Source organism: Hordeum vulgare, chromosome 2H, assembly GCF_904849725.1.
Source record: "Hordeum vulgare subsp. vulgare chromosome 2H, MorexV3_pseudomolecules_assembly, whole genome shotgun sequence".
NCBI lineage: Eukaryota > Viridiplantae > Streptophyta > Magnoliopsida > Poales > Poaceae > Hordeum > Hordeum vulgare.
This window is the reverse complement of record NC_058519.1, coordinates 69,676,669-69,698,722: the sequence shown is the minus strand read 5'-3', so window position 1 is coordinate 69,698,722 and position 22,054 is coordinate 69,676,669.

The window sequence follows — 22,054 nt, the reverse complement described above, 5'->3', positions numbered from 1 at the left end:
GCCATGATTACCTTCAACCTGTTCGACCTAGCAAACCACTGATTGGCTATGTTACCGCTTGCTTATCCATGTTGTTAGCGTTGCTAGTTGCAGGTGCAATTGCTTCCATGTGATAACATGGGTTCCTTGTCATATCACCATATTTAATGCTATTAAATTTAATGCACCTATATACTTGGTAAAAGGTGGAAGGCTCGGCCTTTCTAGCCCGGTGTTTTGTTCCACCTTTGCCCCCTTAGTTTCGGCTACCGGTGTTATGTTCCATAAACGAGCGCTCCTAACACGATCGGGGTTGTTATGGGGACCCCCTTGATAATTCGTTTTAGATTAAAGATGGACTGGCAAGGCCCAACATTGGTACTACATTTGCCCAACATAATAACTTTGTTAATACTGAAAGCATAGGGTGTCATGAACCCGAGGAGTAATTTCACATAATACAGGGAGGGCCAGTGCTGATGGTGCTGGTCCAAAACAGAGCACTGTGCGGGGCCACCGCGAGGAAACTCGAGGTTTGGCACTCGTACACGTAGCTTATCCGTCGTGTCCTGAGAACGAGATACGTGGCTCCTATCGGGATCGTTGACACGCCGGGCGGCCTTGCTGGATTAGTTTTACCTTTTACGAGATATCTTGTGCGTCGGGATTCCGGTGATGCTTTGGGTAATCTCAGAGTGGAGGTTTTCCACTAGGGAATCCGACGAGATCGCGAGCTTCGTGATTGAGGATTTCTATGCGGCTTGTGGTAATTTGTGATGGATTAGTTGGAGCACCCCTGCAGGGTTAAATCTTTTCGGAAAGCCGTGCCCGCGATTATGTGGCAACGTGGAAACTTTGTTTAACACTGGTTCTAGATAACTTGAAGTTAACTTAATTAAAATATGCCAACTGTGTGCGTAACCGTGACTGTCTCTTTCGTGAGTTCCTTCTTCGATCGTGGACATGGTGGGGTTATGTCTGACGTAGGTAGGTGTTCAGGATCATTCATTTGATCATGATTAGTACACGTCCGTTATGCGTAGTTCTTCCCCCTCTTATTTCTTGTACTCGTAAGTTTAGCCACCAAATATATGCTCAGCTGCTGCTGCAACCTCACCACTTAACCATGCCTCACCCATTAAGCTTTGCTAGTCTTGATACCTTTGGAAATGAGATTGTTGAGTCCCCCTGTGGCTCACAGATTACTACAACACCAGTTGCAGGTACAGGAAAGGGTTACTTGACGCGAGCGCGTTAATTGTTCATTTGGAGTTGCTTCTTCTTCTTCTTCTTCTTCATCGATCTAGGATGGGTTCCAGGCCGGCAACCTGGGATAGCAAGGATGGTTGTCTCTTCTTTTGTCGTTTGTTTTCATCCGTAGTCGGACCCTGCTCTTACTCTTGATGATTATGTAATGTACTCATGTGACTCTGATGTAGCTTGTGGCGAGTGTAAGCCAATTCTATATATATATCTCTTCTTTTCAGTACATGTACTTGTAACGATATCCATTCTTGCGACACGACGAGATGCGCTTCTATCCGTGACGAGGCCTTCGTGCCAAATTGAGGATAGGGTCGCATCTTGGGCGTGACAACTACTCCTGGTCTTCAGCGACCACCATGAAGAAGACACCATCGGGATGGCAGACATCGGCAGGAAACTCCACTCCTGGGCTCCATCATCTGGTCGCAGCAACGGGTCAAGGGGAAACAGGGGCAGCACAGCAACGGTGAGTACTCATCCAAAACCATTCCAAGCTGAGGATATCACAGGCAAGATGATATGACCTTGATCCCATCTCTAGACTTGTTATGTTAGTTTAGATTCCATGTCAAATTGCTCGCTGCCTACCACTGAAAATATATTGCCTCTTCATATGCCATGAGCCTAAACACCTTACTCTTTCCTAGCAAACTTGCATGGCTAGGTAGGCTTGCTCAGCTACTAATGTTAGCATTGTTAGTTGCAGGTGTTTTAAACTCATGTGATGACATGAGCTTGATATCATTATATTAATTTCTGTTATTTATTTAATGTATCTATATACTTGGTAAATGACGGGAGGCCTAGCCTTTTGTCGGGTGTCTTGTTTCGTTATTGCTGCCTTAGTTACCCGTTACCGGTGTTTGATTCCATAATGATCGCTCCTAACACGTTCGGGGTTCTTATGGGGACCCCCTTGATAAATCGCGTAGTGCTAAGGCTTGTCCGGCAGGACCCAACTTTGGTTTTAATCTCCTAATCACATAATAATCTGCATAGGGAATAGCTACCCCGAGGAATTTAATCAACAACCCGGGCCAGTGCTCCCCATGAGTGTTGGCCCCATCCGAGCGATGTCCGGGGCCCCACTGGTCACCAGAGGTTTAGCCATCCCGATGTCTAGCTCATCTGTCGTGTCCTGAGACTGAGATACGCGGCTCTTATCAGGGTCGTCGACACGACGGGAGGTCCTGCTGGTCGTGTCTTACCTTAGCCGTGTATCTTGCGTATAGGAATCCCAGTGAAGCTTTGGTTTTCCCCAGAGTCAAGGTTTTCCTCTAAGGAATCCGACGAGATCACGAGATTCGTGATAGAGGATGCCTTTGCGGCCTGTGTTCGTTTGTGATGGACTCGTTGGAGCACCCCTGCAGGGTTTAATCTTTCGGAAAGCCGTGCCCGCGGTTATGTGGCAACTTGGAATATTTTTTTAACATCCGGTATTAGAGAACTTAAACACAAACTAATAAAAATGCCAACTATGTGCGTAACCGTGACTGTCCCTTCGAAGATCTCTCTTCGGTCGGGAACACGGTGGGGTTATGAATGCCGTAGGTAGGTGTTCAGGATCACTTTCTGATCAAGTAATCCCGATCGTTAGCGTAGACCACTTTCGCTTCTCTTTTGCGTAAGATAGCCACTTATTCAATCATAGGTTGCAGCAGCTTGAAACCACTTCATCCCTTCCTTACCCAAATAACGTGACTAGTTTTGGTACCAAGGTCCTAGATTGCTGAGTCCCCGTGGCTCACGGATTCCTCCGAAACTTCCAGCAGGTACAGCTACCCCGGAGTCAGAGGATCCCGACGGCACCCAGCTGGCGTGGCAGTACGACGAGGAGACAGATCGCCTTTACGTGAACTATCCAGAGGACTGAGCCGTGGTCGTGATCGTGGGCCTGCTGCGGGTAGCATAGCATTTTCCTTGTTTTGTAGTCCGTACCGGAACTACCTTGTTTGTATCTGCGTTGTACTCTTTATTATTAATAAGAAGACAGTTGAATCCCAGATTGTCTACTGTAATTATTATTATGTGCTATGTTTACTTGCTTGCGAAACACTTAGATGCGCTTCTTTCCTATTCGGGGGCCTTGACCCCCAGATCGGAAAGGACCGCATCTTGGTCGTTACAAGTTGGTAATCAGAGCCTTACGGCCATAGGAGCCTTTGTGTGATCGTATTTGGCCGAGTCGAGTCTAGTAAATGTTTTGAGTCTTAGTTATATTGGAGAGTAGGTTTCATTTTTCTCCTCTTCTTTGCTCTGGTGAGGCTTCCGTCTTAGGAAATCTTTAGCTCTACTCCTTTTCTCGCTCAAAATTTTTTTAGGATCACGCGGGTGTTTGCGAAATCTATATGATTTTGATGTGACGGAATCATGTCCTGGTGCCTCCTATCTGCTCTAAGTATCAGGGGAGTTGAGCTCCAGGGATTATCGCGCACATCGCCATCATTCAGATTTCTGAGTACCTAAGAACGGAGGCTGTTCGTTGTTGCTTCAATACGGGTAGTGGTGAGATAACCCCGACGTCCCCAGTACTGGTGTAGATTGTTCGGGGGTACTACCACACTTTGTATCGTTGCGATCACGAGGATCTGTTGTAGACGAAGGTCCGAGATGCTGGTTGTGTGTTGAAGGATGTGATACAGGTGACGGCTTAGTTTAGGAGTTGTGTGAAATACTCCTTGTATCCGTGTGCCTGATTGCATGACCAGTTATTTCTGGAATTCTTAGGTGGGATATCTGGTAGTATCTTATAGGACTATCTTCCTACAGACGCTTGATTGAGGTTTGGGAAATCTCGATCATATGTTTGTTCCGAGCAGTTCTAGCTCACACTTGTTTGATATGACCCTTATCGGAATTTGTCGTCTGTTACTTTGAGAATGCACTCTTGCTATGTTGTTCGAGTGCAATGCTAAGTTCTATTCAGATATTCTGTCTTTTGATTCAGCATATCTTCAATTATTCTGTGGACTAATATGTTGTCCGTCTTCAGGATGGCTCCACCAACTCGTCAGACCCCAGCGCGTGAGTATATGCCGCCTCCACCTCCTCCTCCGCCACCGCCACCGCCTCCTCCTGCAGAGGCCTGGCAGGCGATGATGGCAGCTACCAATGCAAACACTCAAATGCTGTTGCAGTTGATCCAGGAGAGCGCCAATCATCAGCAGGGCAATTTCCAGCAGGGTGGCAATCACTTCGCCAGTCTGAGTCAGTTCTTGTCAAACCAGCCTAAGACGTTCACTTCTTGCGACCAGCCGTTTGATGCGGAAGATTGGGTCCGTGATATGAACAAGCATTTTGAGTGTAGCAATGTGCGTCCAGAGGACTATGTCAAGTTTGCAACATTCCAGTTGAAGGGGCAGGCTTCTATTTGGTGGCAGCACCTTAAGGACACCAGAGGTGGCAGGGTGATGACTTGGGACGAGTTTTGTCGTGACTTCAGGTCCCACTACATCCCTTCCAATTTTGTTGAGGAGATCCACGAGAAGTTCAGGCGCTTGAAGCAGGGCAGCAATTCTGCGTACAAGTACAATGTTGAGTTCCACGAGCTGGCCCGTTACGCGTTGCAGGATGTTCCGGATCAGAAGAGCAAGATATACCAGTTCAGGGGTGGCTTGAAGGAGGATTTGCAGTTAGCACTCGCTTTGCACGATCCTGAGGTGTTTGACAAATTATATAACTTAGCTCTCAGAGCAGAGGCAGCCTTGCTCAGGGTGGAGAACTCCAAGAAACGTTTCAGAGATTCCAGCTCTTCCTCGACTCAGGTGGTTCAGAAGCAACAGAGATTTTGGGTTTCTCCTCCTCCTCCTCAGCACTCTCAGCAGCCGAAGCACTCAGGTGGACGTGGTTCTTCCCGCCCACCCAACCCTGGATTCCAGCAGAGATATCAGCATCAGAAGCAAGCGCCTCCTCAGATTCAGTTCCGGCAGCCAGCAGAGGTCACTTATCACAAATGTGGGCAGAAGGGTCACTATGCCAACAAATGCACTTCTCAGCTCCGTCTACCGCCTCCTCCTCCAGGCAAACCTCCTAGCAACACTCTTGTGAAGTTCAACCCCAGATCAGCTCGAGTCAACATGGTGAATGCAGCTGAGGCAGAAAATTCATCGGATGTGATCATGGGTAATCTCCTAGTCAATGATTTTCCTGCTAAAGTCTTGTTTGATTCTGGTGCTTCGCATTCGTTCCTCTCCATTCCATTTGCATCCAAGCATAATGTTCCTGTTGAAGAGCTTCCTAGTCCGTTGTCAGTAGTTTCACCAGGCAAGTTCATGCATGCTAGTACCCGTGCTCCGGATGTTTCTATCAAGATGGACAATTATGCTTTTCTGGCCTCTCCGTATGTCTTGGGCAAGTCCGACGTTGATTTGATCCTTGGTATGGACTGGTTGGCCATGAACAAAGCATCAATTGATTGTGCAGCTAAAGAAGTGAAACTTACCCACTCTTCGGAGGATGTGATTATATTCGCGGCGCGCGATGACACAATCCGCTTGTTCTCCTTGAATGAAAAGGGTGAGATCAATCCCATTGAGCAAGTTCCAGTAGTCTGCGAATATCAGGACGTGTTTCCTGAAGAGTTGCCAGGGATGCCTCCGCATCGTGAAGTGGAGTTCGTCATTGAGCTTGAGCCAGGCACAGAGCCAGTGTGCAAGCGGCCATACAAGCTGGGTCCAGAAGAGTTGAAGGAACTCAAGAGGAAACTCGATGAGCAGGAGCGTTTGGGTTTGATCAGACCAAGCTCGTCTCCGTGGGGATGTGGTGTTCTGTTTGTCAAGAAGAAGGATGGTACGGAACGGTTGTGTGTCGATTACCGCCCATTGAACAAGAAGACAATCAAGAACAAATACCCACTTCCGAACATAAATGAGTTGTTCGAGCAGCTGAAAGGTGCTAAAGTATTCTCCAAGCTTGATCTCAGAATGGGCTATCATCAGATTCGCATTCGCGAGGAAGACATTCCGAAGACGGCATTCAGGACTAGTTTTGGCTCATATGAGTATACGGTCATGTCTTTTAGTCTGGCTAATGCTCCTCCGACTTTTTGCCGATTGATGAACTATATTTTCTCGCCATTCAAGAATGAGTTTGTCTTGCTCTATCTCGATGACATTCTGGTCTTTTCTGAGGATGAGGAAGAACATGAGAAACATCTCAGGTTGGTGCTTGATAAACTGAGAGAATACAAGCTGTATGCCAAGTTTTCCAAGTGCGAGTTCTGGCTGAAAGAAGTGGTGTATCTTGGGCATATTATCTCTGCCGAGGGCATTAAGGTTGACCCGTCCAAGGTTCAGGCCATTGTTGAATGGGAACCTCCGCAGAATGTGAAGCAGCTTCGAAGCTTTCTCGGTCTTGCCGGATATTGCAGAAGATTCGTTGAGAACTTCTCCAAAATCGCCAAGCCGCTCTCTAGTCTTCTTCAGAAGGGTGTCAAGTATGTGTGGTCTCCAGAGTGTCAACTGGCTTTTGATACACTCAAAGAGAAGCTTACCTCCACTCCGGTATTGGCTCCTCCGGATGATTCCAAGCCGTACCAGGTCTTTCGCGATGCTTCTCTCCAGGGTTTTGGTGCAGTCTTGATGCAAGATAGGAAGGTGGTTTCTTATACCTCCAGGCAGCTGAAGCCTGCGGAGAAGAACTATCATGTGCACGATCTCGAGCTAGCAGCTGTTGTGCACGCCTTGATGACTTGGAGACATCTCTTGTTGGAGCGTAAGGTTGAAGTTTTCACCGATCACAAGAGCCTCAAGTATATCTTCACTCAGCCTAACTTGAATCTTCGGCAAATACGTTGGGTGGAAATGCTCCAGGATTTTAATCCGAGTGTTGAGTACACGCCAGGCAAGGCAAATGTTGTGGCAGATGCATTGAGCAGGAAGGCATATTGCAACTGTCTGATTCTGCAACCTCTCCAGCCGGGTCTTTCTGAGTCTTTCAGGAAGCTCAATCTTCAGTTGGTTCCTCAGGGTTTTCTTGCGAACCTTCAGATCTCTCCTACCTTGGAAGATCAGGTCAGAGCAGCTCAGCTACTTGATGCTATGGTGAAGAAGGTCAAGATTGGTGTGGGAAAGAGCCTTCCCAAGTATAAGTGTTTCACTGTTGATGCCAGGGACACTTTGTTTTTCGAGGACCGCCTTGTCGTCCCGAAAGGTGATCTCAGGAAGATGATCATGGAAGAAGCTCATAATTCTCTGCTTTCTATTCATCTGGGAAGTTCCAAGATGTACCATGACTTGAAGCAGAGTTTCTGGTGGACCCGCATGAAGCGTGAAATTGCACAATTCGTTAATGAGTGTGATATATGTCGAAGGGTGAAAGCAGAACATCAAAGACCAGCGGGCCTCTTGCAGCCTTTGCCGATTCCCGAGTGGAAGTTCGATCACATTGAGATGGACTTCGTCACAGGGTTTCCGAAGTCCAAGAAGGGTAATGACCCTATCTTCGTCGTCATCGACAAATTGAGTAAAGTGGCACATTTCCTTCCAGTCAAGGAGTCCGTTTCAGCAGCCCAGCTGGCAGAGTTGTACACCTCGAGGATTGTCTCGTTGCACGGTGTACCTATGATGATCTCATCAGATCGCGGGAGTATCTTCACTTCCAAGTTCTGGGACTCTTTTCAGTCTGCTATGGGCACGAAGATCCGCTTCAGCACAGCGTTCCATCCTCAGACTAGTGGTCAAGTGGAGAGGATGAATCAAGTTCTTGAGGACATGCTGAGAGCCTGTGTTATCTCATTTGGCATGAAGTGGGAGGATTGTCTGCCTTTCGTGGAGTTCTCGTATAACAACAGTTATCAAGCTAGCTCTGGCAAGGCTCCATTTGAAATTCTCTATGGCAGAAAGTGTCGTACTCCGCTCAACTGGTCCCAGACAGGCGAGCGTCAGGTCCTTGGCAATGATATGATAGAAGAAGCTGAGGAGATGTGTCGGATCATTCGCGACAACCTCAGAGCAGCTCAGTCCCGCTAGAAGAGCTATTACGATAGCAAGCACCGTGACATGTCGTATGAGCTTGATGATTTTGTCTATCTCAAGGTGTCGCCTATGAAGGGTATGCAGCATTTTGGCATCAAAGGCAACCTGGCGCCTCGTTTCGTTGGTCCGTTCAGAGTGGTTGGCAAGAGGGGCGACCTCGCGTACCAGCTCGAGCTTCCGTCAACCTTTGCAAATGTCCATGATGTGTTCCATGTTTCTCAGCTTCGGAGGTGTTTCAAGAACCCCGAGCGCACTGTGCATCTTCAGGATATCGACCTTCAGCCTGACCTCTCTTATCGCGAGCATCCAGTTGCGGTTCTCGAGACGACTGAGCGCAAGACCCGTAACAAGTCTGTCAAGTTTCTCAAAGTGCAGTGGTCACACCATTCCGATAAAGAGGCTACGTGGGAACGCGAGGATCACCTCCGTTCCGAATTTCCCGATTTCTTTCAGCCTTAGATCTCGGGGTCGAGATCTTCTTTGTAGTGTGGGAGATTTTGTAATGCCCCAAGTGTAGGAATTTCCCTTTTTGTAACCTTCCATGTGGGACCACCTTGACTCTGTCATGAGAGTTTCTATGCACGTATGATTTCATGTGTCACCTTCTACTTTGCATTTGCATGCATGCATCCATGCCATACCATCTTTGCATACCTTTGTTTCTATGTCATGAGATGTTTGCATGTCATGTTCATGTGGGCATATGTTCTTACTAGGAGTAGTGTTGTGGTGTTGTGAGTGCATGTGATCTTGCTAGGGTTATGTGGTGGTATTGCACTATCTTGTGATGCATGTGTGTTGATGGTGATGGGTAGGAGTGAGTGCTAGCCAATGCTAAGCTCTTAGCTAATTTAAATTCTTTTCCCTCCTATTATCTCATGTCAAAATTCTGTCTTCCCAAAAGCTATTCTAAAATGTCTTGTGATTAGAGTTAATTGTGATTATGAGGAGGTGCAATTTTGCTGACTTGTTCTTTGATTTTTAGAGGTGCAAATAAACTCAAAACAGTAAATTAATTACTGTTTTGCATTTATTTCAAACAGCTCCAAATATTGCTTTCCTATTTTTTTTCCTAATGGGCCATAATTCCTTATGACCAGCAGGATTTTCCTTTTAATTTTATCCCAGTAGTTTATTTTGGGTAATATTTTCTTCCCTGTGTGTATTTTTTTATCTAAATAGAAACCCCCTGCGTTTTTTTTCTTCTCTCCCCGGGTACTCGCCGTGGGCTTCCCTCCCTTCTGGACCAGCTGCTTCCCCTCCAGCGAGAGCCCACGCGAGAGCCCCTCCTTTCCTTTCTTCCCCTGACGGCGTTTCTTCTCCTTCCCCCGCTTTCTTCTTTCCGTCAGCACGTGAGAGAGAGGGAGGAACTGACGGCGCCGTGGCACGGACGTCGAGGGCCCCTATATATCTGGGCGTCCGAGCCTCCCCTCGAATAGGGTTTCCTCCTGCCGCCGCCATCTCCTTCTTCCCCCTCCATCTCTTTCTTTCCTCCCTAGGTAAGCTTCCTGTAGGTAGCAGAGAGTGCAGAGAAGAAAGAGTTCGTCGGCGTCTACCCCGCGTGCGTCGTCGGGCGGCACGGCCGCCTTGTCCGGGGGCTCGGGGTGGATCCCCGCGACCCATTCCCGGCGCTAGGAGCCCCGGGGAGCGACCATCCCGTTGAGTTCGTCCTTGTCTTCGGCGCGCACCGGACGAACTCCTTCCCCCTGCCTCGGGTCTGCAGCAGTCCTACCTCGGCCGCCTTCTTCTCTCCGGCGCTTCTCCCGTCACAGATCGGCGCCCCCTCTTCCGGCTCTAGGTGACGACCGCCCCTCCTCCCTTCTCCTCGGTTGGATCTGCAGGTGTAGATGTGGTGCTTCTCTGTTCATAGGAGAGGGTGACAGGAGGACGTGTGGTGTGTTAGCAGGGGTAGAACGCTCGGTGTGGGGAGTTCCCGTGTAGAAACGCAGGTGCTTCTTTCCCTTCCCGCAGGCGTGGTAGAGGCGTGGTAGGGAATACCATCTCCGGTGACCTCCCTGTCACCGGATCACAGGTGCAGGCCAGCGAGTAGGTTCGAGGCATGTTACGTGGTGTTAGTTCCTTCCTCCGTCAGTCATTGCAGCGTAACATAGTGGTTGGTGTGTGGGGATGTTCCCGCGAGGTCCTGGGATCAAATCCCAGGGAATGCACCGCCCCTTTTGTTGTTTTTCTTTCCTGACAGTGGAGTTCAGTAGCAGTGCAACTGCATAAATCTCTGCTGAAATAGACTTCCTGTCGAGTATGCCCTCTCAGCCCAGTGGTGTGCGCCAGGCTTGCACACCAGAGGCACAGGGGATCAAACCCCAGGGTGCCCTTTTATTTCATTTCTTTTCCCTGCTTTTGTTTCTTCTCTTTTTGCTCTTTTGATTAGTTGAGGGTGGTGAAGTAAGCTTAGGTGGCAGAGGGCATGTTTATGTTTTCTTTGCTGCTATAGCATGGCCATTTGATGAGATGTGTGCATGTGTTCTTGTGAGAGAGAGCTTGTAAGTAGGGTTAGTGTGATAGTGGTAGTGGTGAGTTGATGTGTGTGGGAGTTTGAGCTTGGGGTTGTGTGTGTGTGTGCAAGTGTGTGTGTAACCCCATACAAATGCTTGTGCAATTGCACAAGCCTTGAAGTTTAAGCCTTGGTGGATATAGATTGTGTTGGGTATGCATTAACTTGAGGTAGCACTAGTATAGATTGTGTGTGACAGCCTCACCCATAGTAAGGCATGAAGAGCATTGTTGTGCATATGACTTAGTAGTGTGTGGTGGTGTTGGATTCGTTTAGGGAGTGTAGATATTGTATGTTCTAACTAGTTCTAGTAGGACTAGCTTTGTGTCATGCTAGATATGTGGGTGGTGTGGACCTTCCCACCTTACAAGTGGTGCACCTCCTCATGGTTAATATGAGAGAGAGCATATTGTGTGTGTGGGGTTGGCTCATGTGTGTTGGTGTTGTTGATGTGTATGACACAAACATGGGGTTCAAACCCCCATGTCACTTTGTCATTGTGCACATAAAACTCACCTATGTAATTGTCATCTTAGAATAATACCTTATGGAGTGGCATTTACATTTTGTTGAAAGTTTGGTCCTTGATTCCATGGTATAGATGGAGCCCAAGGTCATGGATCTTGTGTGTTAGTAGTAGGGGTTTGTGCTCAACACCATAGTGGTGTCAATCACCTCTTGGTGACATGTGTGTGCAAACTATGCCTAGACAAAGTGGGCATATGGCTGGAAAATTCCAGATTTTTGAACTCTGAAAATTTCACTAAGTCTGGAATGCTGGAAACATTTTCTTCCCCTGTAGATGAGGATGTGCTGGTCATTCTGTTGAGAACTGGACTTAGTTCAGTGCTAGTATTTTGAACCTGGTATGTTTGTGAAGCTTTATGTAAATTTTCAAGTCATTTTGAGTCCAGTAGCTTGTGTTTTGATTGCTGTCAAAAAGCTTAAGAACAGAAACAGAAACTCAGGTGCAGGAATTTTCACTAAGTCCCTGAGATCTGATGGTTTTGGGAAAGTTTGTGGCCTTGTATCTTCTAGAGTTTAATTCCTTTTGCTGTGATTCTTGCTGGGACTTGTAGTGTTCTTGGTTGGCAACAGCCACATATATTATTTGTCATATTTGAAGACCTGTAGCTATGTTGCATGTTGCTCCCAAACAGCTAAGATGCAGAAACTGGCAGATTATGTAGTCTTGCCATTTTGGTCAAAGTTTGTGCTTAATTGTTGTTGTGGTGTTCTACCTTGTTCCCTTTCATTCATGTTGGGTTAATATATGTCTTGGCAACCTGGGAATACCAGATTTGTGCCAATTGTGTGTGTGGTGTTGAATCTTCCACGTAGAGCTTCATATCTTGTATCGTTGATTCCCGTTGATCCGTAGCTCTGTTTGCAATGTACTTTATATGGTTTTGCACCGTTTTTACGAGCTGCATCTGTTCATATCATTCCCATGCATGTCCAAATAGTTTAGTGCAAAGTTCTGTCCAGAAACTTGCTGTAGTTTTTTTGCTTGTGCTAGTGATAGAAATAGTGATGCATGCTCAACTTTCATCTCATGCATCATGTGATTGTTGCATTTTGTGGTGCTGATGTTCATTGGCTGTTGTTCTTATGTTGGGTAGCACCGGGAGCGGAGAACGAATACGTGGAGTCAGGAGAGTACGTGCAGGACGATCCAGAACCATTCCAAGCTGAGGATATCACAGGCAAGATGATATGACCTTGATCCCATCTCTAGACTTGTTATGTTAGTTTCGATTCCATGTCAAATTGCTCGCTGCCTACCACTGAAAATATATTGCCTCTTCATATGCCATGAGCCTAAACACCTTACTCTTTCCTAGCAAACTTGCATGGCTAGGTAGGCTTGCTCAGCTACTAATGTTAGCATTGTTAGTTGCAGGTGTTTTAAACTCATGTGATGACATGAGCTTGATATCATTATATTAATTTCTGTTATTTATTTAATGTATCTATATACTTGGTAAATGACGGGAGGCCTAGCCTTTTGCCGGGTGTCTTGTTCCGTTATTGCCGCCTTAGTTACCGGTTACCGGTGTTTGATTCCATAATGATCGCTCCTAACACGTTCGGGGTTGTTATGGGGACCCCCTTGATAAATCGCGTAGTGCTAAGGCTTGTCCGACAGGACCCAACTTTGGTTTTAATCTCCTAATCACATAATAATCTGCATAGGGAATAGCTACCCCGAGGAATTTAATCAACAACCCGGGCCAGTGCTCCCCATGAGTGTTGGCCCCATCTGAGCGATGTCCGGGGCCCCACTGGTCACCCAGAGGTTTAGCCATCCCGACGTCTAGCTCATCTGTCGTGTCCTGAGACTGAGATACGCGGCTCTTATCAGGGTCGTCGACACGACGGGAGGTCCTGCTGGTCGTGTCTTACCTTAGCGGTATATCTTGCGTATAGGAATCCCGGTGAAGCTTTGGTTTTCCCCAGAGTCGAGGTTTTCCTCTAAGGAATCCGACGAGATCACGAGATTCGTGATAGAGGATGCCTTTGCGGCCTGTGTTCGTTTGTGATGGACTAGTTGGAGCACCCCTGCAGGGTATAATCTTTCGGAAAGCCGTGCCCTCGGTTATGTGGCAACTTGGAATATTTTGTTAACATCCGGTATTAGAGAACTTAAACACAAACTAATAAAAATGCCAACTGTGTGCGTAACCGTGACTGTCCCTTCGAAGATCTCTCTTCGGTTGGGAACACGGTGGGGTTATGAATGCCGTAGGTAGGTGTTCAGGATCACTTTCTGATCAAGTAATCCCGATCGTTAGCATAGACCACTTTCGCTTCTATTTTGCGTAAGATAGCCACTTATTCAATCATAGGTTGCAGCAGCCTGAAAACACTTCATCACTTCCTTACCCAAATAACGTGACTAGTTTTGGTACCAAGGTCCTAGATTGCCGAGTCCCCGTGGCTCACGGATTCCTCCGAAACTTCCAAAAGGTACAGGTACCCCAGAGTCAGAGGATCCCGACGGCACCCAGCTGGCGTGGCAGTACGACGAGGAGACAGATCGCCTTTACGTGAACTATCCAGAGGACTGAGCCGTGGTCATGATCGTGGGCCTGCTGCGGGTAGCATAGCATTTTCCCTATTTTGTAGTCCGTACCGGAACTACCTTGTTTGTATCTGCTTGTACTCTGTATTATTAATAAGAAGACAGTTGAATCCCAGATTGTCTACTGTAATTATTATTATGTGCTATGTTTACTTGCTTGTGAAACGCTTAGATGCGCTTCTTTCCTATTCGGGGGCCTCGACCCCCAGATCGGAAAGGACCGCATCTTGGTCGTTACAGGTAGGCCGACGGGATCGGGGGGTAGGCCGACGGGAGGGAGGGATATCGGGGCTCGGTCCCCAAGGGAAGGGAGACCGACGGGAGGGAGTGCGCAGGGGGGTCGAGGGGTTGGTGGGGTGGGATCGAGAGGAGGGTTAGGTTGGGGGGCTCGTTGGGAGAGGGAGCCGAGCGAGGGGGGGAGAGGGTGTCCGTCGTGGTGGGTTAGCGGTAGGTGGGGGTTGGCCCGAGAGAGAGAGGGTCTCGGTGGGGAGGGGCTCTCATGCGGGGAGGCACGGGTGATACGTCTCAAACGTATCTATAATATTTGATGGTTTCATGCTGTTATCTTGTCAACTTTGGATGTTTTATATACCTTTTATATCTTTTTTGGGACTAACTTATTAATTCAGTGCCAAGTGCCAGTTCCTGTTTTTTCTGTGTTTTTGACTCTTTTCAGATCTGATTTTGGAACGGAGTCCAAATGGAATAAAATCCCTGAAATAAATTTTTCCTGAACAAAAGAAGATCGGGGGACTTGAGGGCCAACGCAGGAGAGCCACAGGGGGCCCACAAGCCGTGTAGCCGCCACGAGGGGGGCGGCGGCTACGAGGCTTGTGGCCCCCTGGAGCTCCCATGCCCTAGCTCTTTCGCCTATATATTCCCTAAAATCCCAGAAAAAACAGGGCATCCACGAAAACACTTTTCCGCTGTCGCAAGCTTCCGTTTCCACGAAAACACTTGGGGCTATATTTTTATTCACCACATGTTATGTGTTTTGCTTGGAGCGTCTTGTATCGTAGGAGTCTTTCATTTTTGTTGTGTCACAATCTTCCTTGCTGCACACCTAGAGAGAGAGACATGCACTCACCGTGATTTTGTCGAGCTTCACTTATATACTTTGGTTAGACAATTCAGCTCACATGTGCTTCACTTATATCTTTTAGAGTATGGAAACGCGTGGCTTGGTAGTTGATCTATGCTATGAAAGTAGTCTCAAAAGGGGTAGTTATCTAAAGGGATATGAAAAATTCCACCTTCATGTGCATTGAGTAGTTAGAGAAGTTTGATTCCTCTCAATTAGTTTTGAGTTGTGGTTGTGGTAAAATTGAATTTATACTAGTAAGGTGTTGTGGATCTAGAAATACTTGTGTTGAAGTTAGTGATTCCCGTAGCATGCACGTATGGTGAACCGCTATGTGATGAAGTCTGAGCATGATTAATTTATTGATTGTCATCCTTTGTGTAGCGGTCGGGATCGCGTGATGGTTTATACCTACCAACCCTTCCCCTAGGAGTATGCGTTGAATGCTTTGTTTCGATTACTACTAAAACTTTTGCAACAAGTATATGAGTTCTTCATGAGTAATGTTGAGTCCATGGTTCAGATGCACTTTCACCTTCCACCATTATTATCTTCTTTAGTGTCGTGCAACTTTCGCCGGTGCATAAAACCCACCATTAGCCTCCCTCAAAACAGCCACCATACCTACCTATTATGGCTTTTTCAAAGCCATTCCGAGATATATTGCCATGCAACTACCACCATGACATGTACCACAGCTTCTACATTGCCATTGCATGATCGTAAGATAGCTAGCATGATGTTTCCATTAATGTCTATGCCATGCTAGATCATTGTCACGGTACACTACCGAAGGCATTCCATATAGAGTCATCATTGCTCTAAGTTTTGAGTTGTAAGTGTGATGATCATCATTGATGGAGCATTATCCCATGTGAGGAAATAAAAGAGGCCAGTGAATCCCATTTACAAAAAGAGGCCAAAGATGCCCACCAAAATAAAAATAAAAGTAAAAAAAGAGGCCAAAGAGCCCACAAAAAAATGAGAGAAAAAGAGAGAAGGGACAATGCTACTATCCTTCCACACTTGTGCTTATTAAGCACCATGATCTTCATGATTGAGAGTCTCTCGTTTTGTCAGCACCATATAGCTAGTGGGAAATTTTCATTATATAACTTGGCTTGTATATTCCAATTATAGGCTTCCTCAAATTTGCCTTAGGTCTTCGTGAGCAAGCAAGTTGGATGCACACCCACTTGTTTTCTTTAAGAGCTTTCACATACTCTTAGCTCTAGTGCATCATTCGTATGGCAATCCCTACTCATTCACATTGTTATCTATTGATGAGCATCTCCATAGCTCATTGATATGCCTAGTTAATGTGACCATCTTCTCCTTGTTTGCCTTGCAACCTCCACCACACTCCATTCCACTTATAGTGCTAAAACCATGGCTCACGCTCATGTATTGCGTGAGAGTTGAAAAAGTTTGAGAAAGTAAAGGTGTGAAAACAATTACTTGGCTAATACCGAGGTTGTGCATGATTTAAATTCATTGTGCAAGGATGATAGAGCATAGCCAGACTATATGATTTTGTAGGGATAACTTTCTTTTGGCCTTGTTATTTTGAAAGATCATGATTACTTTGCTAGTTTCCTTGAAGTATTATTGTCTCCACGTCAATAGCAAACTATTGTTTTGAATCTAACGGATCTGAACATTCATGTCACATAAGAGGAGTTACAAAGGACATCTATGCTAGGTAGCATGAAAGCATCAAAAATTCATTCTTTATCACTTCCCTACTCGAGGACGAGCGGGAGTTAAGCTTGGGGATGCTTGATATGTCTCAAACGTATCTATAATTTTTTATGGTTTCATGTTGTTATCTTGTCAACTTTGGATGTTTTATATACCTTTTATATCTTTTTTGGGACTAACTTATTAATTCAGTGCCAAGTGTGAGTTCCTGTTTTTCTGTGTTTTTGACTCTTTTTAGATCTGATTTTGGAACGGAGTCCAAACGGAATAAAATCCCCAAAATAAATTTTTCCCGAACATAAGAAGATCGGGGGACTTGAGGGCCAAGGCAGAAGAGCCACACGGGGCCGACAAGCCCTGTAGCCGCCACCAGGGGGCGGCGGCTACCAGGCTTTTGGCCCCCCTGGAGCTCCCCTGCCCTAGCTCTTTTGCCTATATATTCCCTAAAATCCCAGAAAAAATCAAGGCATCCACGAAAACACTTTTCCGCCGCCGCAGGCTTCCGTTTCCGCGAGATCTCATCTGGAGACCCTTCCCGGTGCCCTGCCGCAGGGGACTTTGGAGTTGGAGGGCTTCTACGTCAACATCATCGCCTCTCCAATGACTCATGAGTAGTCCACTTCAGTCCTACGGGTCCGTACTTAGTAGCTAGATGGCTTCCTCTCTCTCTTGGATCTTCAATACAAAGTTCTCCATGATCTTCATGGAGATCTATCCGATGTAATCCTCTTTGGCGGTGTGTTTGTCAAGATCCGATGAATTGTGGATTTGTGATCAGATTATCTATGAATTATATTTGAGTCTTTACTGATTTCTTATATGCATGATTTGATATCCTTGTAAGTCTCTCCGAGTCTTGGGTTTTGTTTGGACAACTAGATCTATGATTCTTGCAATGGGAGAAGTGCTTGGTTTTGGGTTCATACCGTGCGGTGACCTTTCCCAGTGACAGAAGGGGCAGCAAGGCACGCATCGTGTTGTTGCCATCAAGGGTAACAAGATGGGCTTTCATCATAGATTTGAGATTGTCCATCTACAACATGTCATCTTGCTTAAGGCGTTACTCTGTTCTTATGTACTTAATACACTAGATGCATGTTGGATAGCGGTCGACGTGTGGAGTAATAGTAGTAGGTGCAGAAAGTATCGGTCTACTTGTTTTGGACGTGATGCCTATAGATATAATCATTGCCATAGATAACGTCACGACTTTGCGCGGTTCTATCAATTGCTCGACAGTAATTCGTTCACCCACCGTCTACTTGCTTTCATGAGAGAATCCACTAGTGAACACTACGGCCCCTGGGTCTATTCACAACTATCGTCTCCACTTTCACTTTTACTTTGCTTTGTTTTCCTTTTTGCTTTCAGTTCTCACTTTGCAAACAATCTATAAGGGATTGACAAGCCCTTCATAGCGTTGGGTGCAAGCTCTTTGTGTTTGTGCAGGTACTTGTGACTTCACGCGATCCTCCCACCGGATCGATACCTTGGTTCTCAAACTGAGGGAAATACTTACCGCCGTTGTGCTACATCACCCTTTCCTCATCAAGGGAACACCAACGCAAGGCTCCAAGGCTGCGGGGAAATCCTTTGCATATTTGCCAAGGAAGTCCCTATAGGCGTAGCCCGTAGCAGCAGGATTCCTGGCGCCGTTACCAGGGAAGGTCTGTTGTCGAAGTAGCAGGGGCCGCTGTCGGTGCGTGGGGGGTTGGTGGGGGGGGGCTCGTGAGGAGGCGACGGCCAGAGGGACCGAGGGTATGGGGTGGGGAACCGGTTAGGGGGTGCTTAGGGTTTCGGTGGAAGTGGGTTGTTGGGTGCTCGCGAGCTGGGCCACTAGGCCCAGTTGGGCCAGGGGGTTTAGTCTTTTTTTAATTACTTTCTTTTAATTTTATTTTGTTTTTACACATATAGCTCCTGTTTTAATTATATAGGGATTGTAGTAACTTCAAAATGCCCGGTTGACTTTTATAACTTATTTAGGAAACTTTTAATAACTTCCCCGACAATTCTTTTTTCAAACATTATAAAAATTTTCCTGTTTGATTTATCTCTAAACTTCGAACTTTGACTCGGTTTCGACTATCACGAGATCAACAATAGAATCAGAGTGACGTGGCATCCTTTGCATAGATTTACTGTAGTTCAAGTACCGAGATTACTGTAGCCTAATCCGGGGATGTCACAACTCTCCCCTACTAACAAGAATTCTCGTCCCGAGAATTAAGAGGTAGAAGGAAAGAGCTCGGGGTATTCATCATGAAGATGATCCTCGCGTTCCCAAGTGCCATCATCTTCAGAATGATTTGAGCACTGCACTTTAAGAAAACTTGGTGACTTTGCGACGAGTCTTACATTCAGCCCGGTCGAGAATGCGGACCGGATGTTCTTTGTAGGAAAGGTCTTGTTGCAGCTCAAGCATATCATGATCCACTGCTCGAATATGATCCTTGAAGCAACAGCGGAGCTGAGACACATGGAAGACATCATGAACCTGAGAAGGGTTCGCGTGTTGGGGAACGTCGCATGGGAAACAAATATTTTCCTACGCGCACGAAGACCTATCATGGTGATGTCCATCTACGAGAGGGGATTTCCGATCTACGTACCCTTGTAGATCGCACAGCAGAAGCGTTAATAAACGCGGTTGATGTAGTGGAACGTCCTCACGTCCCTCGATCCGCCCCGCGAACCGTCCCACGAATCGTCCCGCTATCCGTCCCACGATCCGCTCCGATCTAGTGCCGAACGGACAGCACCTCCGTGTTCAGCACACGTACAGCTCGACGATGATCTCGGCCTTCTTGATCCAGCAAGATAGACGGAGAGGTAGATGAGTTCTCCGGCAGCGTGACGGCACTCCGGAGGTTGGTGGTGATCTAATCTCAGCAGGGCTCCGCCCGAGCTCCGCAGAAACACGATCTAGAGGTAAAACCGTGGAGGTATGTGGTCGGGCTACCGTGGCAAAAGTTGTCTCAAATCAGCCCTAAAACCCCACTATATATAGGAGGGAGGGAGGGGAGGAGGCAGCCTCAAAACCTAAAGGTTTGGCCGAAATTGGAGGTGGAGGAGTCCTACTCCAATCCTACTTGGCGTAGGATTCCACCTTCCCACTTGGAAAGTCTTTCCACCTTGTGTTTTTTCCTTCTCAAACCTTATGGGCCTTAGTGGGAACTTATTCCAGCCCACTAGGGGCTGGCTTATCTCTTCCCATAGCCCATGAGACCCCTTGGGGCGTGACACCCCTCCTGATGGTCCCCGGCACCCCTCCCGGCACTCCCAGTACACTACCGATGAGCCCGAAACTTTTCCGGTAATGCACGAAAACCATCCGGTAACCAAATGAGGTCATCCTATATATCAATCTTCGTTTCTGGACCATTCTGGAAACCCTCGTGACGTCCGTGGTCTCATCCGGGACTACAAACAACATTCGATAACCAACCATATAACTCAAATACGCATAAAACAACATCGAACCTTAAGTGTGCAGACCCTGCGGGTTCGAGAACTATGTAGACATGACACGAGAGACTCCACGGTCAATATCCAATAGCGGGACCTGGATGCCCATTAGATCCTACATATTCTACGAAGATCTTATCGTTTGAACCTCAGTGCCAACGATTCATATAATCCCGTATGTCATTCCCTTTGTCCTTCGGTATGTTACTTGCGTGAGATTCGATCGTCAGTATCCGCATACCTATTTCAATCTTGTTTACCCGCAGGTCTCTTTACTCGTTTTGTAATACAAGATCCCGCAACTTACACTAAGTCACATTGCTTGCAAGGCTTGTGTGTGATGTTGTATTACCGAGTGGGCCCCGAGATACCTCTCCGTCATACGGAGTGACAAATCCCAGTCTTGATCCATACTAACTCAACGAACACCTTCGGAGATACCTGTAGAGCATCTATATGGTCACCCAGTTACGTTGCGACGTTTGATACACACAAAGCATTCCTCCGGTGTCAGTGAGTTATATGATCTCATGGTCATAGGAACAAATACTTGACACGCAGAAAACAGTAGCAACAAAATGACACGATCAACATGCTACGTCTATTAGTTTGGGTCTAGTCCATCACATGATTCTCCTAATGATGTGATCCCGTTATCAAGTAACAACACTTGCCTATGGCCAGGAAACCTTGACCATCTTTGATCAACGAGCTAGTCAACTAGAGGCTTACTAGGGACAGTGTTTTGTCTATGTATCCACACAAGCATTGTGTTTCCAATCAATACAATTATAGCATGGATAATAAACGATTATCATGAACAAAGAAATATAATAATAACTAATTATTATTGCCTCTAGGGCATATTTCCAACAGTCTCCCACTTGCACTAGAGTCAATAATCTAGTTCACATCACCATGTGATTTCAACGGATCCAACACCCATATAGTTCTGGCGTCTGATCATGTCTTTCTCGTGAGAGAGGTTTTAGTCAACGGTTTTGAAACTTTCAGATCCGTGCGTTCTTTACAAATCTTTATGTCATCTTTATAGATGCTACTACTACGTGCTATTCGAAAATGCTCCAAATATCTACTCTACTATACGAATCTGTTTCACTAATCATAGTTATTCGGATTAGTGTCAAAGCTTGCATCGACGTAACCCTTTACGACGAACTCTTTAACCAACTCCATAATCGAGAAAAATTCCTTAGTCTATTTAGTTACTAAGGATAACTTTGACCGCTGATCAGTGATTCAATCCTGGATCACTCTGTGTACCTCTTAACAGACTTGCTACAAGGCACACATCAGGTGCGGTACTCAGCATGGCGTACTTTAGAGTCTACGGCTAAGGCATAGAAGACGACCTTCTTCTATTCTCTTTATTCTGCCATGGTCGGGTTTTGAGTCTTACTCAAATTCACACCTTACAACACAGTCGAGAACTCCTTCTTTGCTGATCTATTTCGAATTCCTTCAAAAACTTGTCAAGGCATGCATCTTGTTGAAACTTCTATTAAGCGTTTTGATCTATCTCCATAGATCTTGATGCTCAACGTTCAAGTAGCTCAATCCAGGTATTCCTTTGAAAAACTCCTTTCAAACAACCTTTTATGCTTCACAGAGATTCTACATTATTTCTGATCAACAATATGTCAACCACATATACTTATCAGAAATTCTATAGTGCTCCCACTCACTTCTTTGGAAATACAAGTTTCTCATAAACCTTGTACAAAACCAAAATCTTTGATCATCTCATCAAAGTGTATATTCCAACTCCGAGATGCTTGAACCAGTCCATTGAAGGATCGTTGGAGCTTGCATACTTGTTAGTATCTTTAGGATCGACAAAACCTTCTCGTTGTATCACATAAAATATTTGCTCAAGGAAACCGTCGAGGAAACAATGTTTTGACATCCTATGTGCAATATTTCAAAAATAATGCAACAACTACTAACATAATTCTAACAGACTTTTAGCA